Source organism: Canis lupus, chromosome 16, assembly GCF_048164855.1.
Source record: "Canis lupus baileyi chromosome 16, mCanLup2.hap1, whole genome shotgun sequence".
Taxonomy (NCBI): domain Eukaryota; kingdom Metazoa; phylum Chordata; class Mammalia; order Carnivora; family Canidae; genus Canis; species Canis lupus.
In genome coordinates this window covers 59,104,579-59,127,941 of record NC_132853.1, presented here as the reverse complement: position 1 = coordinate 59,127,941, position 23,363 = coordinate 59,104,579, and the positions used below count along the sequence as shown (strand labels likewise).

Sequence of the window (23,363 nt, the reverse complement as noted above, 5' to 3'; positions counted from 1 at the left end):
AGGGAGGGTAGTAACAATGTGGGTGAGGTGGGAAACCCTGGGGATTTTGGGAGCAGAGGCAGAGTGACAGGGGCGTACTCAGGCCAGCCAGTCTGGGCCTGGTGAGGCAGCGGTGTGTAAGGGGGACGGCTGGCCAGTGGCCTGTAGGCTGTTTGCGTTGGAGCCGCTGGGGTTTGCTGGCATGAGTTGCCCATTTCCAACAGCGATTTCTTCCCCCATGAAAAGAGGACTTAAACGATTTATCTGACCCACCCTCCGGGGATCTGGGGCCTAGAGAGACCTCTGTCCACCTCCCTGGGCCTTATGTTGTCTTAGGATGCTGGGAGAAGCTGGGAATCTCGGAAGCCCCCTCCCCTTCCCCCCCCAGCCTGGCCTCTGGCTCATTCTGAATGCCCCTCGCCCAGTGCCCTCCAACAGGAGCAGCAGCAGAGCTGGGTGTGCTCACTGCCCTTCAGCAAGGGCCAGAGGCCAGGCTGGAGGGAAGGCTGGAGGGAAGGCGGCGGCCTGGGCGGCCCCCTGCCACCTAGGGCTCCTTGAGCGGGCAGCCCGGAGCAGCACCAAGGACAGGGCCAGGGGCGCGCTGCCCGTGCTCCGCCCTCCCGCCTCCGACATTGTACTGGGGCCGCTGGGGGCGCTGCCGGCGCTCGCCCTCACCCTGCTAGGGGGAAGGGGAGGGCTGCTGAGGTGCACGCAGAGCCAGGGGAGCCCAGGGCCAGTGAAGAGGCAAATTTAGGAAGGAAGCAGGTAGGAGGACTCCTGGGTGCCATTCCAGAGTGGGCCTTCTGTGGTGTTCCTGCCACTTCTTTAACTTTGAGCCTTGCCAACGGCTTGTGGGAGAAATGGAGAGAAATTATGGAGCTCTTTGATATCTGGGGATACATGAAACGTGGCAGCGGCCAGAATATGTGCTAGCCCTAGTTGTGGATGCTGCCAGCCTGGTACATAGCTCAGGCCTGTTCCACTCAGCAGACTTCTTCCCAGAGCCCCCTTCAACCATGACCTGAGGCTCCTTCATTCTTTGACGTGTACAGGTTGGAGGCACCTTGCTCTTATGGGCAAGGATCCTGGCTGATTTATGCCCACCTCCTCCTGCACATGCATGCTATTCAGTGTATGCTTGTGGAATCAGTGAAGGGAGCTCCTCCTATCCCACTCAGACGCGTCAGGGTGGTGGGGTGAGGGGGGGCGTATATGGGGCCTAGAGGAACCACGCAGGAGGGAGACGTGGGAGCCAAACTCCACCCTAGAATGTTATTTCCCAGGGATTACAGCCCTTCCTCCAGCCCGGCTGTTCATGCACCTGCAGTCTGTGGTCAGTTGTCTCTCTGTGCTTATTTCCACACTCCTTCTTGATACTCTGTTATAAAGACAAATGGAACCTGACACACAGCTGACATTTGGTGAGAAATTTTTTATTTTTAAACAAGTGAAGGGGAAAAAAAACCATCTTGAAACTTTCCCCCCTTGAACAGAGATGCTCCTCATCGGGTACCTGCCTTTCCCCAAATCCCCACCCGCCACAGGCCTTTCCTGCCGCAGAACAGACCAGCTTGATGAACACATCCCATTTGCACCTACATCTTTTCGATGAGCTGCAATGTCTCCCCAAGTTCTTTTATAAAGCAGCACGTTATTTTCACAGGTTCATGAAACATTCAGGCAACCGAAACATCTTATTTTCTGCAGCCTCTCTGAAGTAGGTTTGTCTCTGAACCATTGCGGCTTCTTTTTAAGAAATAAATTCTTAAATAAGAATTTAAGGGGGGGGGTTTGCATCTCCCCCACGGCTGTGTCTGTCTGTCTGCCTCCCTTCACGTCTGTTTTTCCTCTTGTACTTTCTGAGGGATGCGGGCACTTCATATGTGACTTTCTGCTTGCATTAGCTAGGAGAGTTGAGGACAGCTTTCAATGAACAGTTGGATAGTGGTAATAATTGAGTACACAGTAGGGTCTGTTCTTTGTGGGGGATCTGCAGACAGAGGATGAGTGTCCTTGCGTAAATACCTCACGACAAGAACTGATTTAGTTTATAAAATATACATTTTAAAGTGCAGTGCACTAAGATTAATTTGCTATGGCAGTTTCTCCAACACTTGAGCTGCCACCAAATCATGCCTTAGAAGGTGAGTTGAGATAATAAAGAGCATACAATCTGTTACTTTATTTGAAAGTGTTTCCTTTAATAAGGGGGGGGGAGGAGTGAAGCTCACAGTACACAGTATACAAATGGCCTTTTGGAAAGTGTTGCCAGTTTAGGTGGAGCAGATCCGAATGCTCCTCTTCAGGAGCAAGACAGGCCACCACGAGGGATGGCCAGCCAGGCCTAGGAAAGACTCAATTTTATTTTAAATTAGAGGCTTAAAGATGTGCTCCACTGTGTGATAGGGACACCTTCCTCTGGATCTAGTATCCACTCTTCCTGTGTAGCTCAGGGCTGGTTCCTGCTGATTTCACCTGGGAGGTGGGTTGTAACTTGTTAGCATCAATTTCATGTTAGGGGAGGTGGGGTCTTTAGAGTCTGTGGTGTTCTCTGAGGATCAAGAGCAAAGCAGTTCTTGTTGAAAAAAAATGTAGGGGACCCCTGGATGGCTTAGTGGTCTAGCGCCTGCCTTTGGCCCAGGGCGTGATCCTGGAGTCCCAAGTCCCGTGTCGGGCTCCCGGCATGGAGCCTGCTTCTCCCTCTGTCTGTGTCTCTGCCTCTCTCTCTCTCTGTCTCTCTCTATGTGTATCATGAATAAATAAAATATTAAAAAAATATATTTTAAGGTTTAGTGTCTAAAGCCAGAGCATAGTCTTAGCAGAAAAAAATGGGAGGGGGAGGATATATGTGTTTTTAGCAGAACTTCATCCACTTACTGCGTTGGTTAGTGGCTCTACTGAGATCTTCCTCCCAAGGTTCTACAAAAACAGGGGCATGGGTGAAGCCACTGTTGTACCTGGCCATGCCAGGCTCCTTCTGAGATCCTGTCATGGTCATCAGTACTTGTGTGTGCAGGTGTCCGCCAGGTGTCTGCTGAGTGCTGCAGGGAGTGGCTAGCTCTTCTGGTCCAGCGTAGCGCTGGACAGTGATTAGCAACCAGGAGGAGAGGCAGGTGCTCAGGTATGTCTACTTCAGCCCTTTTAGAAAAGAGTCCCACTTGCAGGTGAGGGAACTGCTGGGGCAGGCACCTGCTAGCAGCCAGGCTCTGCACAGTTACATCAGGTTCCTTTTGGCGGTGGGGGGCGGGGTGCAGGCAGACAAGATCATAACTTCTATCTTCTCTACATAACAGGAGAATCTGTGTGCCTTGATTTCTCTGAGACATCTTAGTTTCAGTTCAAAATTGTCCTTCTACTGAAACAAATAAGCTAAAAGTAACACAGTCCCCTCCAAAAAAATCCCTTCTCACAGGGCAGGTCATTACAGTTGTGTGGGCAGCGTAGTACACAAGCCTAGGGCACATTCGGAGGTCTCCCTTTGAATATCTGGAACACTGCAGCCCTGCTCACCGATGTCTCCTTGTCTGTGACAGCAAATGAGACCGAGGGATGACGATCCGTGCCCCAGGTGACTGGTGATTCCTGGGCTGGGTATCATGTCTCAGGAGAGCTTTCTTGTAGGCCAGGATAATGAGAGCACAGAGAAGACACCGTTCTCAGCACTGAAGCCTCTGTGTGCAGAAAGGGGAACCTCTGTGAAGGCCAAGGAACATCAAGTTTAGTTCTATTAAAAAGTGCATGGATATCTCTGGGGAGGTAAAGAGGAACGAGCACACACCCAGGTACATTTGGAAATAATCTCTCGCTGAACTAGTAGTTTAAAATCCCTACTGAGTATAAATGAGAAGTTTCTCTACTGGATTAAACAGGAAATAACTCCTAGATCTTCTGGAACTTTTCTTCTGAGACTCGGGTATAAGACGCCGCTCCCGGGTCTTATGTAGGAGCAGCCGGGCACCTTCAGCACAGCTCCTGCTGGTCTCTTCTTCCCAACCCCATATTTTTTTCTTTGCTGTTGGCAGTGGCAAGAAGGGCCATGTAGCTCTTGTTTTCAGCAGGAGGTGTGAAGATGATTTCCCAGTAGTTTGCGCGAGATGGCCACACACACCAGGTTTTCCTGTGTCCCATTACCTTGGACCCGAGGAGAGGAAGGAAAATCAGAATGGGTTGTGTTGTGGCTCCTGCCAGACTCCAGCAGCACGTGCTGATTCATCCTCACAGCCTGGCCTGTCCCTGGAGGTCTAGTCTGAACCCTTGGTTAGTCAGTCCCCTTGTTAACAGGGATTCCCTGAGATGGCCCATCCCGGGCGTTCCTCCCATGGGCTGATTGTAGAAGAAGCACCCTTCACCTCCAGGACGCACATTTAGATGCATGTTGAAATGCTATGCAACTTTTGAACAAAGCTGTAGCTTTCTTACCTTTCTGGAGACCTTGAGCCCACTGGAGCAGCGGCTCTGCTGATCAGCCCAGTGCATGGAGGAGGCAAGCGCCTGCCCACACTGGGGCTTGGTGGGGGGTAGCTGACCGCAGCGTGTTCTCGGGAGGGAATGCAGACTTCCCAACCCCGTGGCCGGAGCAAGCTCTCAAACCCGTTTACTCAGCTGAGCGCTGGGGAGGCAGCACATAGCAAGGAGCTGGCACTTAGTAGGCTCACAGCAGCCTGTAGTGAGCGTGGCCTTTTCTGGTCCAGCTGCCTACTAGAGGGATGAACATCTTGTCTGAGTTAAGGACGCAGACTCTGCATTGTCTCCTATGGCCACAAGGAGATGACATGGTTTTGAAATGGTTCCAGGTGCCAAGATGAGGCTGAGCATCTCTCTATAGCATTTCTTACTTGGGTGGGCTGGAGGCATCCCCAGGAGCAGCCCAGCTGCCCAGGTTTTCAGAGCCAGGCCAGGCAGAGGGACGTGAGCCAGGTCCTGTCCATGGGGCTGTGGACCAGGGGTCACTCTGACCAGGGCACTGGGAGAATGGAGGGCTCTTGCTTCCTCATGGTATGTTGTTGCCTCAATGGGCCACCTGTCCTTCCTCATGCTTCTGCTCCCCGGGGTGGGGGTGGCCACAATTTCACAAACCACAGTTAGGGGGGTACTGCAGCTGGGCTCTTTGCTTTTGTAAGAGTGGCCTTGGATTCTCAGAGTTGAGGGCCCTAGGTCATTGCCAGCTGGGTTTTCCATGGTGGTGCTGAAAGGAAGAAGCATCATGACCCACTCCCACCACCACCCTTCCCAGCCTCCTCTGGACCTGTGGATCCCACCATGGCATTTACTCTCAGCCAGAGAGATTCTCTGTCCCACCTCTGCTTTCAGTACCGAGATGAGTGACAAACCAAAACATAGTTTTGGGGAAACCATTAGCAATAAACATGAAGTGTGTGTGTCTTTCTGGAATATTGACTCTTCCTCATTGAAGGGACCACAGCGGTGCTGTTAGGCACCGCTGGGGCCCCCACTGCAGGGACAGGTGAGGTGGAACCGGGGCTCCAGGGGCTGCTTACACAGGCTTCTTGTAGACTAGGGATGGGGCTGTGGTTCACCAACGTCGCCGCTGCGCTCCCCGAGCTGCTCATAATGGACTTGATAGCGCTCGCTGCCTGCCTCATAGGGGTGCCATCCACGGGTACATTAGTCAAGTGTTTTGGAATCTTAGCAGAAAAGGGAAGAGCTGGAGAAATCTAAGGTGAAGATTAGGATTTTCAGTGGTGTAATATTGTAGCAGTGCTCGTGGACAACCCACGTCACATCGAGTGTTAGCGTGCCGCAAGTCAGCCTCCTGGCCGAGGGCAGGGAGTCAGAGGCTGGATGATGACCTTTGTTTGGTGGGGAGCCCGCTAGTTACCCTTGCCCTCACCACGAAAGCCCTTCTGTGGTGTCTGGGACAACTTTCCAGCATGACTACCAGCAAGTACATTTTTTTCTCACCGCAGATCTCTCCTAGGACAATTAAGAGGAATGCACATAGAATCCTTATTCTTTTGACTCTTCAGTGTCTCCTGGCTATGACTGGGATCTTTCTGCAAGTTTGCCCTTGAGTTGGATGATATGTGTGCAACTCTGAATGTGCATTGACAATGTTGCAATGATGAGTGTTTGCTTTCCTGACTTGTCTGTGCTAAATGCATGGGTGCTTCCCTGCACCTAGGTTGAAATCTCATTTTAAAAGTAGAAGTGTCTGCACAGAACAGATGGGTAAAACTGAAACCAGGTCATTGATAACAGTGTCTGTATTTATGTGTTGGAACTGTAGCGTGTGGTCTCTGCCCCCTTCATCCTCTCCACCCCCCCCCCCCGCCCTGTTATCATGTTATTCTTTCTTGGCTCTGTGTCACCACGGAGACCAACTAAGGAAGAGCCCCCTCCCCCTTCCCATCATGGACACAATAACATGTTTTGCTTGGATCCTAAGAAGAAAACTCACAAGACCAGACTTGGAAAATTTCGGCCCCCGAGGATAATTTTTCAGAAAGTAATGAGCGCTAGAAATGAGGGCTGTAAAGGAAGTCTTTAGGTAATAATCATAACTGTGATGTGCACTACCTCGAAATGCATTAATATACACCAACATTACAGAAAAATTAAGCCTGCTGGAAGGGGGAGGAGGTGTGCTTTGGGGCCTGCGGCTGGGCCTTTTGTACCAGCACCACGTCTGGGGCTCTGCACCTGTGGCCCGCCCCTGTCTCTTATGGGCAGGTCCCTGTGCCCCCAGATGGGGCTCGGTTGCATACACAATGCAGATGGGATAGAGAAATATTATTTCCTCTCCAGTGGGTTCCTTTCAGGGCTGTGCTGTTTTCCAGCAAGGCGAAGGGATGCAGGCCCTGCTTTACTGGAGTCGGGCTGCTTGAGAGCTAGGGCCGGAGGGCGCGGTCCCTGCACCCCATGCACGTTGCATCTCGAGGCTGCAGCGGTGAGTCCTCTGCAGTGCCCCGCCCCCATTAGCAGCCAGAGCACGTGGCCACATGTGTCCTCCTGCCCATCCCTCTCTCCCCCTCCCTGACCCCATAGCCTGGTTCTCTTTCTCCTGCTCCCCTTCCCCCTTCCTCCCTTCTTCTCCTTCAAAGCCTGCAGACTTCTCCAGCGGGATGCAGGGGAGGGGCTGGCAATGGCAGGTCAAGCAGCGCTGAGCTCAGAGAAGCCGCGAGGAAAGATTTACGGTTCCTCCCTGCCCTGCTGGATGGACAATTAAAGCCATGCACGGCTGGAGGAGAGCAGTGTCGTTAAGAGTCAGGACGGTCAGAATAAATCAGTCACCTCTACTTAGATGGCTGAGCTGGACTGCTTCCCGGGGCCTTTGAGGTGGGAGCCCCCTTGGTTGTAGGTTTGAAGGCTCCAGAATGGACTGTTGGAGGATCTGACATACTGTGAGCACCGAGGGGTTGGGGGAATTGGGGCCTGAAGACCCGAGGGGTCTACTTGGGGGATGTGCTGTCAGGCCTTACTTTGGGGCAAAATCTAGAGAACACATTTGCAGGGCGTTTGTCTCCTTAGCACCTGGCACTGGGAAAGCCACAGACTAGAATGTATGGGGGTCAGACTAGAGGACCCCGACCTGACAGCAGAGGATATGTGCACACACATGTGTGTCTGTGGATGCATGTGTGCACACACATGTGTGCGGAGCATGTGGCATACCTGCCCGTGCGTGTGTTGTACGTGCTCACCTCTCAGGCACTGGGGGGTTCCACACATGTCTTCAGCCCACGCGGGCCCCTGCTGGGTGCCAGGGCTGGGCGCCTAAGTACTGGCCAGGCCCTGCTCCGGCCTTCTTCATTTGTTCTGTGTCTTATTTCAGCGCCTTGAAGACCCTGGCAGTTTCCTCAAGGAAACTTTGTCTTTGTGGAAATGAGATGCCAAGGGCTGCTCGGCCCTCCCACTGGCTAATTGATGATATGATCCCGCGTGGGAGTCCTGTCATTCCTAGAAACGCTCTTTATTGCACGCTTTTCCCACCTCCCTGCCCGCCCTCTCCCACCTCCCCACTGGGGTCTGATTTCCACGACGGTGCTGGAGCCGCTCCACGTGAGGCACGGGCTGCGGCATTAGCGGGTATTCAGTCCGCCAGCATGCCAGGCCTTTCATTAACTTGGATACTACAATTATGTGCACAGAAATGCTGAAAAGGGCCATTTAGGATTTTTCTGCCTTAAAAAAAATAATTCCTTTTTTCGCAGCCGTGTGCCCAGCCCATTGGCACCACAGCTGTGACATGGAGCCTCGCGGTGGCCGTCAAGAGCTCTCCAGTGCGCCCGTCTTCCGTGTGTGATAAACAACACGCAAACTCCAGCCGGCGCCGTGGGCGGGGCTCCACCATTGTTCGGCTCCGAGGTGCTCTGCACACAATCAAGGCAGCGTGCTTGGTGGCCTCCCACCCTGACTTAGCGTGCCGGCATGGCCACGAGCGGGCCACTGAACCAGTGGAGGTGTGCATGCGTGGATGCATGCATGTGCACATGCCCCGTCCACGTGAGGGTGTTTCTTGGCATCGAAAATCTTGTTGGCTTCATGGGGAAAGACTGGTGCCCAGGCCAGTGGTCCCACTGAGGCCACCGGGCCCTTTGAGGGCACCTGGTGTTTCTGAGTGTAGGGAGGGATATGGTTTTGGGGGACTGGAGTTTATGCACAGGCCTGCTGGCCCTCTGTGCACACCCGTGTGTGTGTTGGGGGGTGATTGTGTGCAGGGATTGGGCTCTGGTGGGGGGGCTCCCCACAGAGGACAATGTGTGAGTGATATCCTGGGACCCAGAGGGAACTGGATTGCTAGTCTCCAGACTTCTAGGGAGGAGCAGTGCTGAGAGGGGCACTGTGACACTCGGGAGGCACGCTGGCCCAAGGTCACCCCATTGGAGAACAACCCGCCCTGAGGACAGAACCCAGACTTGTGACAGTGGTGCTCAGACGTGACACGTGCTTCCCCCTCAGAAGGTAATTAAACGTCTGGAGGCAGCTGCTGCCTTGGACGCTTACCCAAAACACTCAGAGAAGTGTGATTCAGGGACCTTGTTATCTTTAAAAAGAAGGAGAGAACCCAACCCACCTAGGCACCAAATAACAACCAACAACTCACAAACTTATTATTATTTTTTTTAACTTCCCCAAAGTTGCCATGGTTACCTGCATGTGTGGTTCCGAGGTCTCTAAGTAGATCGGCTTGGAGCAGGCGTGAAGCCCTCTGTGCTGGGCCTCCGTGGTGTGTTCACCCATCTGAAGAGCCTCTTTGTGCCCCAGGATGGAGGAAGGGGCTGGGATACTATACAGATTTTCCAAGACCACAGAATGTGATATTCTAATGTAGCGCTTCTGAGTTACTGGAGACAGAATTTGTCTCCCACGCTAAAATAATTATAGCTGGGAGAACAGAGAATACATCATTCTGGGTCCTTAACAGCGAGGAGTGTGTGTGTGTGTGTGTGTGTGTGTGTGTGTGTATGTGAGAGAGAGAGAGTGTGCGCGTGCGTGCTTCAGCTCCTGCATAGGCTCTGGCTTCTTTGGGGAGCACACACGTGCGCCTGGCCAGGCGTGTGAGAACAGCCGCAACCCCGAGCATCCCCGCACCTGTTGCCTGCATGGCACATGCCCAGACCATGCTATCAGAATTTCTGCAGGGGATTGTTTTGAGAACCAATAGGGAAGGTGGGATAAGAGTGGACCCAGGTAGGAGAAAGAAGTCAGGCCGGGATTCCTTCCGGCCAGATTCTTCCTCTGCCCCTCAGAGAGCGGGGCCCTCGGAATGGGCAGAGGCACCTTTCTCCTATCTGCAGGCTCAGCCTCTGTGTCCAGAACACCAGCAGAAAAGGGCAGGGCCCAGGCTGTAGGCGAAGCGTTCACCCTGATGCCCTGCTTGGCTGGCGAGGTAGATGGTGAAGGCAAATGGGGGAGCTTCTGGATCCTTCCACAAGCCTCGAGGCAGAGCTGCAGCTACAGCCGTGTCCAGGGTGGGTGGGCATCGGGAATGTTGGTGTACTTTCACACAGAAGACATGAAGAGCCATCCTGAGAACCCCTCCTTATGGCTCCGTCCGTCCCTGTCTTTTTTTTTTTTTTTTTTTTTTTTAAGATTTTATTTATTTTTTCATGAGAGACACAGAGAGAGGCAGAGGCACAGGCAGAGGGAGAAGCAGGCTCCACTCAGGGAGCCCGATATGGGACTCGATCCCAGGACCTGGAGGCAGACAGATGCTCAGCCGCTGAGCCCCCAGGTGTCCCTTGTCCCTGTCTTCATGGCACTTCTCTGGGAGTTATAACAGCCCCGATGAGGAAGAATGAGAAATGACAGGTCCCGGTAGGTAAGTTTGCACATCTGTCTCCCCCGTCGATCGTAAATGCTTCGAAGGCAGGGACCCCGTCTCCTGCAAAGCACACGGGACAGTTATCTCCTCGCGGTAGGTTCTCGGTCGGTGTTTGTGGGCTTTCTGACATCTGGCCGGGGTGGGCCACGTGCCCTGGGCACCCTGCATCCTGGCTGGGCTGGCTGGCGAGCGGCCTGTGTGGGTTCCATGCCCTGTTCTTTCTGTTGCTAACAGCCCCGGGGTGTCTTGCCGGTGAGGGAGGGCAGGCAGGAGGCCTGGGCCGCCTCCCGGCTATGCTGTGGGCACACGCTGTGCCCTGGGGCTGGTGGTGGTGGTGGTGGGGCTGCTGATCAGTAGGATAGCTACTGAGGTTCTTGGCCCGGACGGGAAACGGGCCCCGGTTCTGGCCCTGGGGATGGTTGGCAAGTGTGAGGCGATGCCCCGCGGGTTTGGTTGGGCTGCATATCCAGCCATATCAGCTCCCTTTCCTTCAGCCGGAGTGAACCTTGGACTGTGTGCCACCTGCTTCCCCAGAAGCAAGGGCGGCTGCCAGAGAGAACAGAATGCCTCTAAAAGTGGGGGTCTCAGATGTGCCTTCAAGCTGCCCCTCACTGCTGGGCTTGGAGTGAGGAGTAGTTGTTGGGGAGGAAACATTCCCAGGAAGGTGCTGGACTGTTCTAGAAGATGGCAGGCCATTCTGGAAGGCAGCCTGAGACTCCTCTCGGTGCATGACCCTGGGGCTGGCTGTGTCCTTCAGAGGGCAACGTGGCCATCCACAGGGGGGGTCAGCTCGTGATTATTGATGCTAATGGAAAAAAGAAGTGACATGGATAATTCAAGATGGCAGACAAATCAATATTATTTATATTTAGCTTGTGAATATGCTGCATATTTCTCTGCTGGCAGATTGGTCTTCACAATTATATTTTGTGGAATCCAAGAATCTGCTGTCCGCGGGCCAAGGGCTGCCACCTTGCTCCCCCCTAGGAGGGTTGTTGGAACACACAAGGACCCCGCGTTACTTGGCGGCAGGTGCAGAGTGAAGTGCCAGCCCATCCCGCCCAGTGCCACCCTCTCCCCGCCGTGTGGTGGGCACGCCGCCTCTCCTAGGCCGCCCACTGCTGAGAAGCCCCTGCACGAGGGGATGGTCTACCCAGACGGTGGGTGTCGTGCCGTTGCGGTAGACGAGCATGGAAGGATGTATCCGCAGTCTGTTGTGACCATGATGGTGGAATATTCGTGTAGCACAGGTATATGCACACGCCCTGTCTTCACCTTGTCCATGCTCTTGCTGGGTGGGTGGCTGGGGGCTCCGGGGTCAGGGGAGGCTCAGGCCCAGTCAGAGGAGCAGGCCCCTGTGTGGGCAGAGGGGCTGCCCCAGGAGCCCGCGCGTCTGTGCCCTGGACCATGCAGAGCACCCACACCACCCGTGGGGTCTGGGGGGTGGCACGGCCCCCTCCCCCATCCCCACCCTCACACCAGCACCTCAGCCTGGGCACCCGAGCTCTTTGGCACCAAAGTTTAAAAAAATACCTTTGATTTCTAAGGTGCCTTACATGAGACATCGTATCGATTTAAATTTTATATTTAAACCATTGGCTGCACTCACACTGCCCTCCCAGAGGAGCGCCGTGGGGTCACACAGGCTCAGGGGCAGGAGGAGGGCCGCCAGGCTTGCTGGCTGTGCAGGACGTGTCTTCCCACGGTTCGGAGGTCCCACGGCCCCAGGCCTCGGGTGGTTTTGTTCACCGTGGTGGCCCGGGGTCCCGTGCTGCCTTGATGTAAACGCCCCACTGCTGACATGTGAGGGGGACAGGTCTTGGAGAGGGGCTGGTTGGTGACAAGGGAGAGAAGCTTCCAGAGAACCTCTCCGGGTCCATTTCATTCTCCATCCTTCCGCAGGCCCCACCCCACGTCCTCCATGTGCAGAACCTTCTAGAGTGAAGGCCTTATTCCTAGGTGCACATGCTCAGTCTTGGAGGTTTTAGGAGCCGTTCTGGCACATGTCAGCCTTTCCCTCTTGGACTCCTTCCACTCCCAGTGACAAGCAGTGGTGGGGAGGGACCTTGCCCAGCTATGGCACATAGTAGTTGCTTAACATTGCAAAGGGGTGTCCTTTTTTTTTTTTTTAAGATTTTATTTATTTATGAGAGACAGAGAGAGAGAGAGGCAGAGACACAGGCAGAGGGAGAAGCAGGCTCCATGCAGGGAGCCCGACGTGGGACTCGATCCCGGGTCTCCAGAATCATACCCTGGGCCGAAGGCAGGCTCTAAACCGCTGAGCCACCCAGGGATCCCCAGGGGTGTCCTTTTGTCCTGAGAAGGCAGGTAGAGATAAGCTTGGTGATCCTCAGCAGTATGCCCCCTCCCCCGGCCGTGGCCCCAAACCCGCCTGGGAAGGAGCGGGGAGGCCGGAAGAGGGATGGTTTGATTGACGGGTTCCCAGGTATCCACACCCACCGGTGTGCCTCTCCTCTGAGTGGGTTTGGTTTCTGTCCTAGAGCCTGCTGGTGCTGTTCCCCTGTTTCCTCTGCTGGCCCTCAGGACCGGAGCCGCCTGGCCGGAGGACACGTGCTGGGCCAGAGCAGATGACCGTCTGTCCAGGGCGGAGCCTGGATGCGTGCCTGGCGCGGGCAGCCGTCCCGTTGCTGCCCCTCCCTCCTCTTGTCACTTGACAAATCAAGACACAAAAGGAAAACTGACGCTGGTAGGAGACGCAGTCGTATCACAGAGTTCTCTAAAGCGGTCAGGCCACCCTGGTTCCCAGAAATTAGATTATTTAGAATTCCATCACATTAAGGGAGGATTCCTCTCCGATTCTGTCTCCCTGCCCCTTCCTCTTTCTAGCCCTCTCTCTGCCTGCCCCCCCTGGACCCCTCCCGGCCGATGAAAGATTTTCTGGCGGTGTCAAGGAAATGTGACCTGGTTCTGTAATAAAGAGGAGGCTTATTAGAATTAAGGCCTAACAGCGTTAAAAAGCAATCTTTGCAAGATTGAGGCCACAGGGGAATTGTAAATTCTCAGCAAAGACCTCATTGAAGGATTGGAATAAAAACTTGACATGCATGTGCGGGCGTGCACACATGAAGGGATCCTCAAAAAACAAAAGAAGCTTAGTTAAAAAAAAAAGCAGGGTGGGAGGGGGAGGGAGGTGGGGGCAGCTAAAGAAGGGTGGGGGGGCACTCTGACCCTGGCCTGACGTGGGGATCTCCTGGGTAGCCTCGGGGCCAATGCCCCTCCTCTCTGCCAGGCTCCGCAGCTATGTCTCCTGTCTGGCTGTTGGCGCTGCTCAGCAGGCTGTGGTTTGGGGGCTGTGTGGCAGGGGTGCAAGGGTGCAGGGTGGTGGGGTGTGCCTGGCTCCTTCCCGGCAGGGGTTGGGGAGGGGCAGAGAACACAGCCTTGGAATTAAGTCCAAGGCGATGCTGCCAGTGGAGAAGCTGGGGTGCATCTACCTATTGTCGTCGTCCTTGGGGCAGTGGTGACCCCGCAGCACAGATGGGGGGTTGATAAACCACACGCACTGATTTGTCATGGTTGTGGAGGCTGGGGGCCCAGGACCATGGTGTCAGCACATCCTGAGTCCAGTGAGGGCCTCCTGGTTCATAGACGGCTGTGTTCTCCCCGTGTCCTCACACTGAAGGGGTGAGGGGGCTTTCTCTGGGGTCCCTCCTATAAGGGCACTGACCACATTCACCAGGGCTCTACCTTTGTGACCACTCACCTCCCCAAAGCCCCACCTCCTAACACTGTCATGTTGAAGATTGGGTTTCAACTTGTGCATTTGGTGCTAGGGGGACACACACGCTTATCAGTTGGTCCTGCAGTGACAGTCTCATGGTGGGGTCCTTGATGAGCTGGTCCTCAGGGGACAGGCTGGGGGCCAAGGGTGAGCGGAGGATGCACGTCCTCCTGGAAATAGGCAACCACCTTGTTTTGGGCCTCCTGGGACCACCTTGGGAACGAGTGTCCCCTGGAGGCCTCTGGGCCCAGCTCCCACTGGCCATGAGTGCTCAGTTCCCCTGCATGCTGGTGGCCCCCGCCTTGACTACCTGAGCTCCTCTGCCCCCAAGCTTTGTCTGGGGGTGGGGGGTGGCCCAGGCGGCTAATGGAGCAGCCACAGTGTGGAGACTTAATGCACCCAGACAGCGCTCTGTCACTGGGGACATGGGGTGGAAATGCTACCCCCGTCCCAGCCTCTCCACCTTCACAAGGCTGGGGTCAATCCTCGTGTGTCCCCAGAAGATCCCCAACAGACTGAGCCCCAGTTACCTGCAGGGTGAACAGTTCACCAATACCACATGAATACACACGCACACACTGCCCTTCTGTCCCCATCTCAGGCCCCTGATCCTGGATCAGTCCCAGACAAGTCGCTTAGATCCAAACCCTGTCCCGGGGCTGTATTTCAGGGGCTCCTAGCTAGCGCAGTGACTGCACAGAATACCCAGTACTGTTGAGGCCTAGATTCAGGAGCAGGACTGAGTGGGACGGAGTGGGATGGAGTGGGATGGAGTGGGATGTGGGCTTTCATTGCTTGGGGCTCACACAGTAGGTGCTCAACAAATATCTGTGGGCCAATGAGTCTGGACACAGGTATCCTTGCCTCTCTGATGGGTGGAGCCTGGCTGGGTGTCTTCTTTTTGGTGTCAGGAGTGGCCATGGGGATGGCATCCCTCCCCACCTCATCCCTAAGTATTCCAGAAGACAAAGTGTTGTGACTGATACTCCCAGTTGGAAGAAAAACAAAGCCCCTGGAGCAGGTGGGCTCATTCCAGCAGGAGCTCCCAAAGCCCTGGCCCCTGCCCCCATGGTGGGCATACCTCTGTGGCTGCCTGCAACAGGGACTCCGGCTAGGTGTCTCTCTTGGGTGCATAACTCATGGTAGGACTTCATCCCCAGCCCTGGATCCTTGTCCTGGGACAGCAGAGTGGGGGCATGGGGACAGCCAGGCCTGCAAGATGCTACCGTGTCCTGAAAATTCACCTGGCGGAAGGACAGAGGACACCTCTCTCCTTCCAGGAGCCCAGCAATGCCTTTGGAAGTGTCTTGTCTTCAGAAGCTGGCCAAGGCCTACATTGTGCCTCTGGGAGGTGGGACCCCGGGGATTTCTGGCAAGTTGGCCCCCTGCCTTGAGCACTTCTTCTCATCAGAGGTTCACTGGAGATTTCCGTGAAGTTTGGGGTGGGGTCTGTACTAGTCCCCCTCTGTGGCCTGGGTCATGGCGAGAACCTCTCTCCCAGGGCCGGGTGGGTGTCCCCGTGTCCGCCTTTCCCTTGTGGTGAGCAAGGGGCCTTCTGGACGCCCAGGAACAGAGATGAAGCATCCAGGTGAGACAGGTGCTAGGTCCTGTTACCTGGTTCACTGTGGGTGCTGCATGCGTGAAGTGACCTTCATCAGTATCTTTGACCTTCACTTTTCCTTCCTGGCGGAGCCAGCTCCGTTAGCCCGGCGGGATGAGGTGGCCTGCCTTAGCCCCACAGGGCCACCAGGGAAGGCAGTTTGCAGTTCAGGCGGGCACAGAAAACATCCGAGGGGGTTGGGAAGGAAGTAACAGTCCCATACTTGGCAACAAATTGATGGCAATTTTTGGAAGCTTATCTGTGTGAAGAACGCTCTGCAGGAATATTCATTTGCCTCTTAAACAAAGGGCAATTATGTGCAATCCTGTGCTTTTGTGGGTTTCCCAAGAAGGACTCAGTGGAGTCTCCTTTACAGTCTGAGTGTGTGGCTGTCCCTGCCCGGGGCCTGTCACCTGGGGTCCTCATCCCGGCTCAGGGATCAGGACGGTGAGTGAGGGGTATGTGTGCTGGGGGCAGCGCCGGGGGAGGGGAATGAGACGGGGCTGGGGGGGGCAGGTGGGGCAGATGGAAGGGAGGAGGAAGCAGCTCCAGATGCAGGGGTTCTCTCTGGGGGCCCCACAGCCCAGGGACTGCTGTGCCCCCCACCCACCTTTCAGGCATTGCACAGGGAGGGGGTGCTCTGCTAGGGGTGGGAGGCACTTTCCCTGTGGCCCCCTTCCTTCTCTTCCTCCTTGTTCTTCCTTCCTTTTTTCCCCCAATCTGACGACTTCATTCCCCCCAAAAGCTGTCATTTTACATAAACCTCTCACTGAGGCACATCCATTCTTACTGCCAAAATCTCCATATCAAACACTGGCGTCCTCCATGGAACTGACTGCTGTCCCCACCTGGCGCTGGGCCTCAGGCCTGGAAAGGTAGCCGCTCCCATGCAGGGTCATGCAGGGACTGAGCAGGCCCAGCAGCCTGTCTGGGCCCCACTGCCTTCCTCGGGCCCCTTGTGGGCCATCCCTGGCTCCTTCCCTCTGGCTCTGACAGCTGCATGTGGCTCGCGGGCCCTCCCAGGGGAGCGCCGGAGCCTGGCCGGAGGGAAGAATTGTGTCCCCTCAAAAAGTCGCGATGGAGTCCCAAGCCCTAGGACCTCAGAACGTGGCTTTCTTCGGAAACAGGGTGCTCACGGGGATGCAGCTAAAATGAAGTCATCACCATCCGATAGGACTGGTGTCCTTATCAGAAGGGGACATTTGGGCTCCACATGCATACTGGGGAGCCGATGGGAGGGCAGAGTGGGGAGGGTGTGTTTTGGGGGGGGGCATTGCCCCCTGGACTTCCCGCTCCAGACTGCAGGTGTAGACTCCTGGCGTCTTTAGCCCCACGCTGTGTGCTGCGTTGTTAGGGCCGCCCCAGGACACTCAGCCAGCTTGGGGGCCACCAAGCTCAGGCCTGGGTTTCGGGGCAGAGTCCTGGGCAGGCCCTTCTCTTCTGGGGGAAACGAATGAAACAGCAACAGCAGAGTGGGGGTGGAGCAGAGCCTGCAGATGGCTTCCTAATTTAGGGCCGGTTGATAAACCCATCAGCTATTACTTATTTTCCTGACTGGGAAGGCCTGGTGCTTGTCCCTGGGAGCAGCCCGAGGGTTTTGCACAGAGCTGCCCTGGAGGATCTTCAGTCCAGCAGGTGGGATGGAGCCCCGGAGGTCTATCTTGCAGTGAGCATTCGGGGCGGGGGTGGGGTGGGGTGGGGGGGAGTAAGAGGCCTGTTGCCAAGGGGAGGAGAACACCCAGGAGAAAGTGCCCGCCATGGGGCCTGGGCTCAAGGGCCAGATAGGGACGCCTTCCCCACAACCCCACCACTTAGAAACTCCCGCTCGTGCCTTAAGACCCAGCTCAGATGTCCCTTCCTTCCATGGTGCAGTCCTGCCCCGATTCCTCCAGCCGTACCTTCATCTGTTTTCCCGCAGCCCCTGCCCTGCCTCCAAGAGGGTCCTGTTCTTTCTCTGGGTGCGCAGAGCCTCTCTTCTGTGGTCACAAATTTTCAAGGTTGTGGTCCCTGGACCCCCTGCATCTGAAACACTGTGTTTCTTGAAAAAAAAAAATGCAGTTTCCAGGCCAGACTCCACCCTGGGCCAATAGAGTCCAAGGTCACCAGCCGTGGAGGAGGTCCGGAAGCAGAGCTGAGCATGGAGGGTGGGGTGAGGTGGCTTCTGGTGGGGGCGTGGGGGGTTGGGGGTGCTTCTGAGCTGTTGCACTTGGCTACTGCTTGTGGAAGAGAGTTTCACACCGGCCCTCTGACTGGTGATTTCTATAGTCCTGGGCAGGGGGTGGGGGTGGGGGGGGCGCCCTGGCTCGGCAGCCCTGCAGATTGGTGGATGATGCTGTGTTCTCCTGGTCATGATGCTGCGGTGACTAACCCCCTTCCTGCCCCAAACAGAACGATTGGCCCATTAATACGGTCGGTAGATCAGATGGCTCTACGTTAGGATTAAAAAAGCAGAACCCCTGCAGTTGCCTCTTGCAAAGAACTGTAGGGTAGAGGTCTTGGGATTGGGCTGTCACTGACGTGCTGTGTAGCGTCACACACCTCTGGCCCTGCACCCCTCACAAGGATGATCTGAGGACCACAGACAACCGTGTGTGTGGGCAGGGGCGCCACACAGTGACTCATGATGTTAGCACTATGCTCTTCTCCTCATGCTGCTTCCACACTCTCAGGGTTGGGGGGTGGAGGGGGTCTTGGGGAATTGGGGCACTGAAGGGTGAGTGTTCTGGGGCTCTGTTGTCCGTCTTTCTGCTTGCATGCACCTGCCACAGAATCTTTGGGGCCGGCCAGTTGTTGAGTTGATTTCAAATGGCCTTGCCAGGACCAGCTTCTCCATCTGCAGCAGCAAAAGGATTTTTTTTTTTTTAACCTCCAGCATGGAATTTTCCCAGTTATTTTAAATAAGTTTCATTTATTTGTGCTTGGCATTCAGATAAGAATTACCAGCCTCGCACAGATGCAAATTCAGAGTCATAAAAGGAATATTGACAGCAATTGCAACCACATCACCATCTCTCATGCGATCAAATGCCCTGGCTGCCGTCAGAGCAAAATGGAGCATTTGAAAAGCGGCAAGAGAACACACTCTCCAACAAACAAAACAAGCCTCTCTGGAGAAACCCGGGACAAGATGCTTCTGAGAACTCTGCAGGGGCCATCCAAGTGGCTCCTTACGTTTCTGATGGAAAATGTGTTAAAAGAAAAATTTAAGGCAAAGATCTCACCAAGTAGATCAATTCTAAACTCTGCCAGAGTGGATTTAGCTGCAGGTCTCCATTGGGTTTTATCCAGTGCGGAGAAGCGGGATGACGTTGTGGGGCATCTCTCCCACGCTGTTAGGGGGGAAGTGTGTATCAGTTAGCTACTGTTGCATAACAAACAAGTCCCCAAACTCAGCAGTATGGAATGATGGTTGTTTCTTCTTGCTCATGAATGTTGTGTGTCAGCTGGGCACTTGTGCTGATCTCAGCCGGGCTCACTCATGCATCTGTGGTCAGTTGGCGAGTGGACTGGAGGCCGGTGAGACTGACCACTGATTCCTACCTCATGTGGGTTTTTGTCCCCCAGGAGGCTAGCTCAGGCTGTGTTGCAGGCAGAAAGTGGACGTGAGCATAGCCTGTGGAGGCAGGTGTCTTTTGGCCAAAGTGTCAGGAGGCCAGCCCTGATTCCAGGGGTGAAGAAATAGACATAGACCCCGCCTCTTTGTGAGAGGGGCTGTAAGGTCCCATGGCAAAGGGGGCGTCCACCTGGAGGTGTGAGTAGTCAGGGCACTTCTGCAATCAGTCTGCATGGGGTGGCCCTGGGGCTGGGAATCAGCCCAGTCTTGAAGGCAGGGCTTGGGGGATGGGAAGGCTGGTCTGCATGTGGGCTTTGGGGTTTGGTCATGGGGGGTCAGGGTCAGTGCTGCCGAGACACATGGATGCTCAGTTTGGAGGATCGGATCCTTGTTCCCTGCTCAACCCTCCACTGAACGTGCCCTGACATCAGCGCTCCCTTCTTGGGGCCCACTGCCCTCGCCCGTCCATACCACGCTTGCTTCCCCAGCTTGTCCCCTGTTGGGGGTTCCTTTTGCCATAACCCTCTCTCCCTGCTGTCCCTGTGCTGAGATCTCGACTGTGCCAGCTCAGCAGCCACCACACCATGGGGTCCTCTCCTGCATTACGTCTGAACGCCTGGGCCTTTTCCTGTACCCTCTCCAGATTTGACCAGTCCAAACGTGGAGGCCTCCGCCCAGACCTGGTCCTCTCCATTTTCGAGGATGGCAGCTCTGTACCCCCTTCCCCATTCATACAGGCCCGCAGCCTACAACTTACCCATCATCTCTCTCTTTCCAGTTCTTTTTGCTTCTCCCCTTTCCCACAGAACAGCCTCCTGGAGCCTTGGCTGTGTCCATCGCCTCCCACCTGCCTCCACAGGCTTTGGCTACAGAGTGGGAAGTGGATTGGGGGTGGGGTGGGCAGAGCATCTTTGAAAAATGCAAATCTGATCATACTGATTCATGGCTTAAATGCTTTAATGGCTTCCCACTGTTCTCAGGATAAAGATGGAAATCCGTAGAGGCTTCTTGTGGCTGACCTCAGCAGCCACTCCAGGAGCCACCCTGCCTCCTCATCTTGCGGTTCCTCAGAAAGGTGCCTCAGGGCCTTTGCACAGATGGTTCCCTCTGCTTGGAGTGTTCACCTTCCTCTCTGCCCCTTTACCTTGTCACTAGTCCTAACCCAGTCTTGCAATGTCACCTCCTTAAGGAAGCATTCCTCAACTGCCCCCACCCAGGGGTCCCAGTTAGCTTTTCCCATACCCCTTATACGTCCCCTTGTAGCTCTGACTGCAGCAGCAATGCAGTCACTGCGGTGCATTATTTGATATCCATCTGCCCTCTGTAAAGCCAGGGGTCTTAGTCTTCACTGTGTCTCCAGAACCCCGGCTGGGGCCTGCTCCCGAAGGGCTCAGCAGTTGGTTGAGGTCACTGGGTCCCAGAACAAGCCAGTGAGGTACACATCACTGACCCTGCTTGACAGGAAGGAGACTGAGGCCCAGGAGGCCAGGGTCACAGGAAGAGGAAGTGGTGTTGGATCTCCTCTGATGGCAGCTGGAGGCGGGGGAGTCTAAAGGCACAGGGTCCCTCTAGATCACTGGTCTTTGGTGGGTGTTATGAACCAGGGTGTTTGCAGCCGGTGTGACCACAGCTGTGCAAATAGCAGTATGAGGTGATGGGGTGAGCCACAGGTAGAGGTCCTGTGCCGAGAGAAGGGTGGAGTGATCCACCAGTCGGTCAGCATTACAAGCTAAGCCAGTCATACACCAGCCACTTATCCCTCAGCTTTCCAGAAGAAGTGTGTATAGGTTTGTGTCATTTTATGATTATGATTATTATTTTTAAAAAATGTATCTTTTCTTAAAAAATTTTATTTATTTATTCATAGAGACACACACACACACAGAGGCAGAGACACAGGCAGAGGGAGAAGCAGGCTCCATGCAGAGAGCCCGATGTGGGACTTGATCCCCTGTCTCCAGGATCATGCCCCAGGCTGCAGGCAGCGCTAAACCGCTGTGCCACTGGGGCTGCCCAATTACGATATTTTTGAAGCCGGCTCCATGCTCAGCGTGGACCCGTGTGCAAGACTTGAACTCACAACTCTGAAATTGAGACCTGAGCTGAAATCAAGAGTAGGACACTGAACCACCTGAGCCACCCAGGCGCCCCTAGGATTATTAGGAACTTCCTTTCCCATAGATGTTATGGATTCAGGTGACACCTTAGCAAACAGTCTCCATTGAGGATGTGGGAAAAGCTTGTCAGTGTGCAGCGTTTGTGGTCCAGAGAGGGCCCCAGGATGGCTGACGGGTCCTAGCCTTCACCTAGTGCATCCAGGGAAGGGGACAGTCCTGTGTGCACACAGCCTGAGTGAGCCACCTCCCTGACTATGGCCACACAGAGGAGGAAAGGCAGGTATCGGAAGCCCAGGGGGCCTCAGGCTGGGGAAGCGAGTGCTGTGTTCACACAGCTTGCTGTGTACCTGGCCATCTGCCTGCTTGGCATCCCCAACTAACCAGGAGTTATCTGAGGATAAGACTTGTGCCTGGCACTCCCCAAGGCTGGTATGGTTACAGAGCTGCTGATTTCCCTGGGCTTTGTGGTTGCTCTGGCATTGCCGAAATCCCTGGTGGGTGGGGGAGACGAGAGGGGAGCGCAGCAAGTGGCCCGTTCTGTTGGACGAGTTCCCGCACCATCCCCCTGCCCACAAACCCTCTCCAACCATTCGCCTCCTGCCCACTGGCAAGCCAGCCAGTTCCCAGTCCCAGGAAGTGAGGACACTCTGGGGCCAGGTGGAGGGGCAGCAGGATCCCGAGCTGAACGGATGCTTATTTTTAGGCGCTTGTGGGCACTGCCGCCCATGCTGGGTCTACACAGCGGTCCCTGCAGATCCATCCCCTGTGGCAGTGGTCCAGAACCACCCTCGTGCCAGGGGGACCTACGCTGGCCATCAGAGCTTTGACACAAAGGTTTCTTTGGCACAATGCTGCTTTGGTCCAGAGAGCACTATCCTCCAGTCTCCCTGGGGCCGGTCTCCCCCTGCCTTTCCCTAGCCCCCGCCTCCCCTTCTCTGGGTTTCCAGGGAGGAGGCGGGTTGACCAGCTGCTGCAGGAGCAGGAGCCAACTCTGAAACAGGCAGAAATGATAAGCCACAAGATGTGTGCGCCGGCAAGGGGGATCTTAATTGGCAAACCACATGCCTATCGCTTTTGACACTGTGCTTTTGCAAACTTTGCCTCTTACCACGGGACCTTGGCACTCGACATACAAGAGGTCTTTCTCTGCCACCACCCCCCCGTCCCGCTATGTAATAACATTAAAATGGTTTTTAGTTGAGTTCATTTCTTCAAGTTTGATGATAAGTAAGTCATCAGCTCAAAGACCGTCTTGGACGGTGCTCCTTTTCCCTGGAGGACATTTTCTTGCCCTGCTGCGTCCACTCAGGTAGGTCACCTTCTTCCGTCTTTGGGGCCCTGCTACTTCCCTGCTAAGGGAACCCTAGGTAGAACCTAGTCTCTTCGGCACCCTACATGCTACTAGGTTCCCACATGTGTTTCTCATTTCCTGCTTTTCTGTTGGGAAGTCCAACTTTGGGGGAGTGTAAATCCTGGGAGTGGGAAGACGGACATTTTCTGCACTAGCTCCTAATGGCCTCATCAAGTCAAGGTCATCTCTTAGGTGTTGAGTCCGAAGCTGCCATGGGGCCTGGGATGGGACCTTCCAGTCGGAGGGTTCTGCTGGTGTGTGGGTTCTACAGGCTTGAGTTCCCCTCCATGCTCTTCAGGCCTGTGGGGCCTGGATTGGGGCTTCTATGAACCCCATTTTAATGATGGGGAAGTGGGTGCTTGGATGATCACAGTGTCCATCCCCTCCTCCATCCCCACCCCCACCTCACCACACCTCCTTCTCCACCCCACCCCCATCCCCATCCACACCCATACCTCCATCTCCACCTCACCTCCAGCTCCACCTCACCTCCATCTGTACCCCCACCTCCATCTCCACCCCACCTCCCTCCCCATCCCCACCTCATCTCCCTCCCCATCCCTACTCTACCCCCATCTGCACTCCTACCTCCATCTCCACCTCACCTCCATTTGCACCCCCACCTCCACCCCCACCCCACCTCTATCCATACTCCTACTTCACCTCCATCTGCACCCCCAACTCCATCCCCACCCCCACCCCACCCCCATCTCGCTTCCTACCTCCCTCTGCATCCCCA

At 55.1% G+C, this 23,363-nt stretch overlaps 1 protein-coding gene across 9 annotated transcripts in view; it reads left to right on the top strand.

Annotated features, from left to right (window-relative positions):
* The window catches only part of RBFOX3 (RNA binding fox-1 homolog 3), a 446,818-nt gene that overhangs the window by 39,313 nt on the left and 384,142 nt on the right, over positions 1 to 23,363 (top strand). For 4 of the 9 annotated variants that reach the window (XM_072781885.1, XM_072781878.1, XM_072781876.1 and 1 more), the window contains exon 2: positions 12,766 to 12,971. The exons of 4 other annotated variants lie outside the window; for them this stretch is intronic. The gene's annotated coding sequence lies outside the window, so the exon portion shown is untranslated. Of the gene's footprint in view, positions 1 to 12,765; positions 12,972 to 15,909; positions 16,051 to 23,363 lie in introns of those variants that run through there. One more of the 9 variants, XM_072781880.1, reaches the window with a different exon arrangement.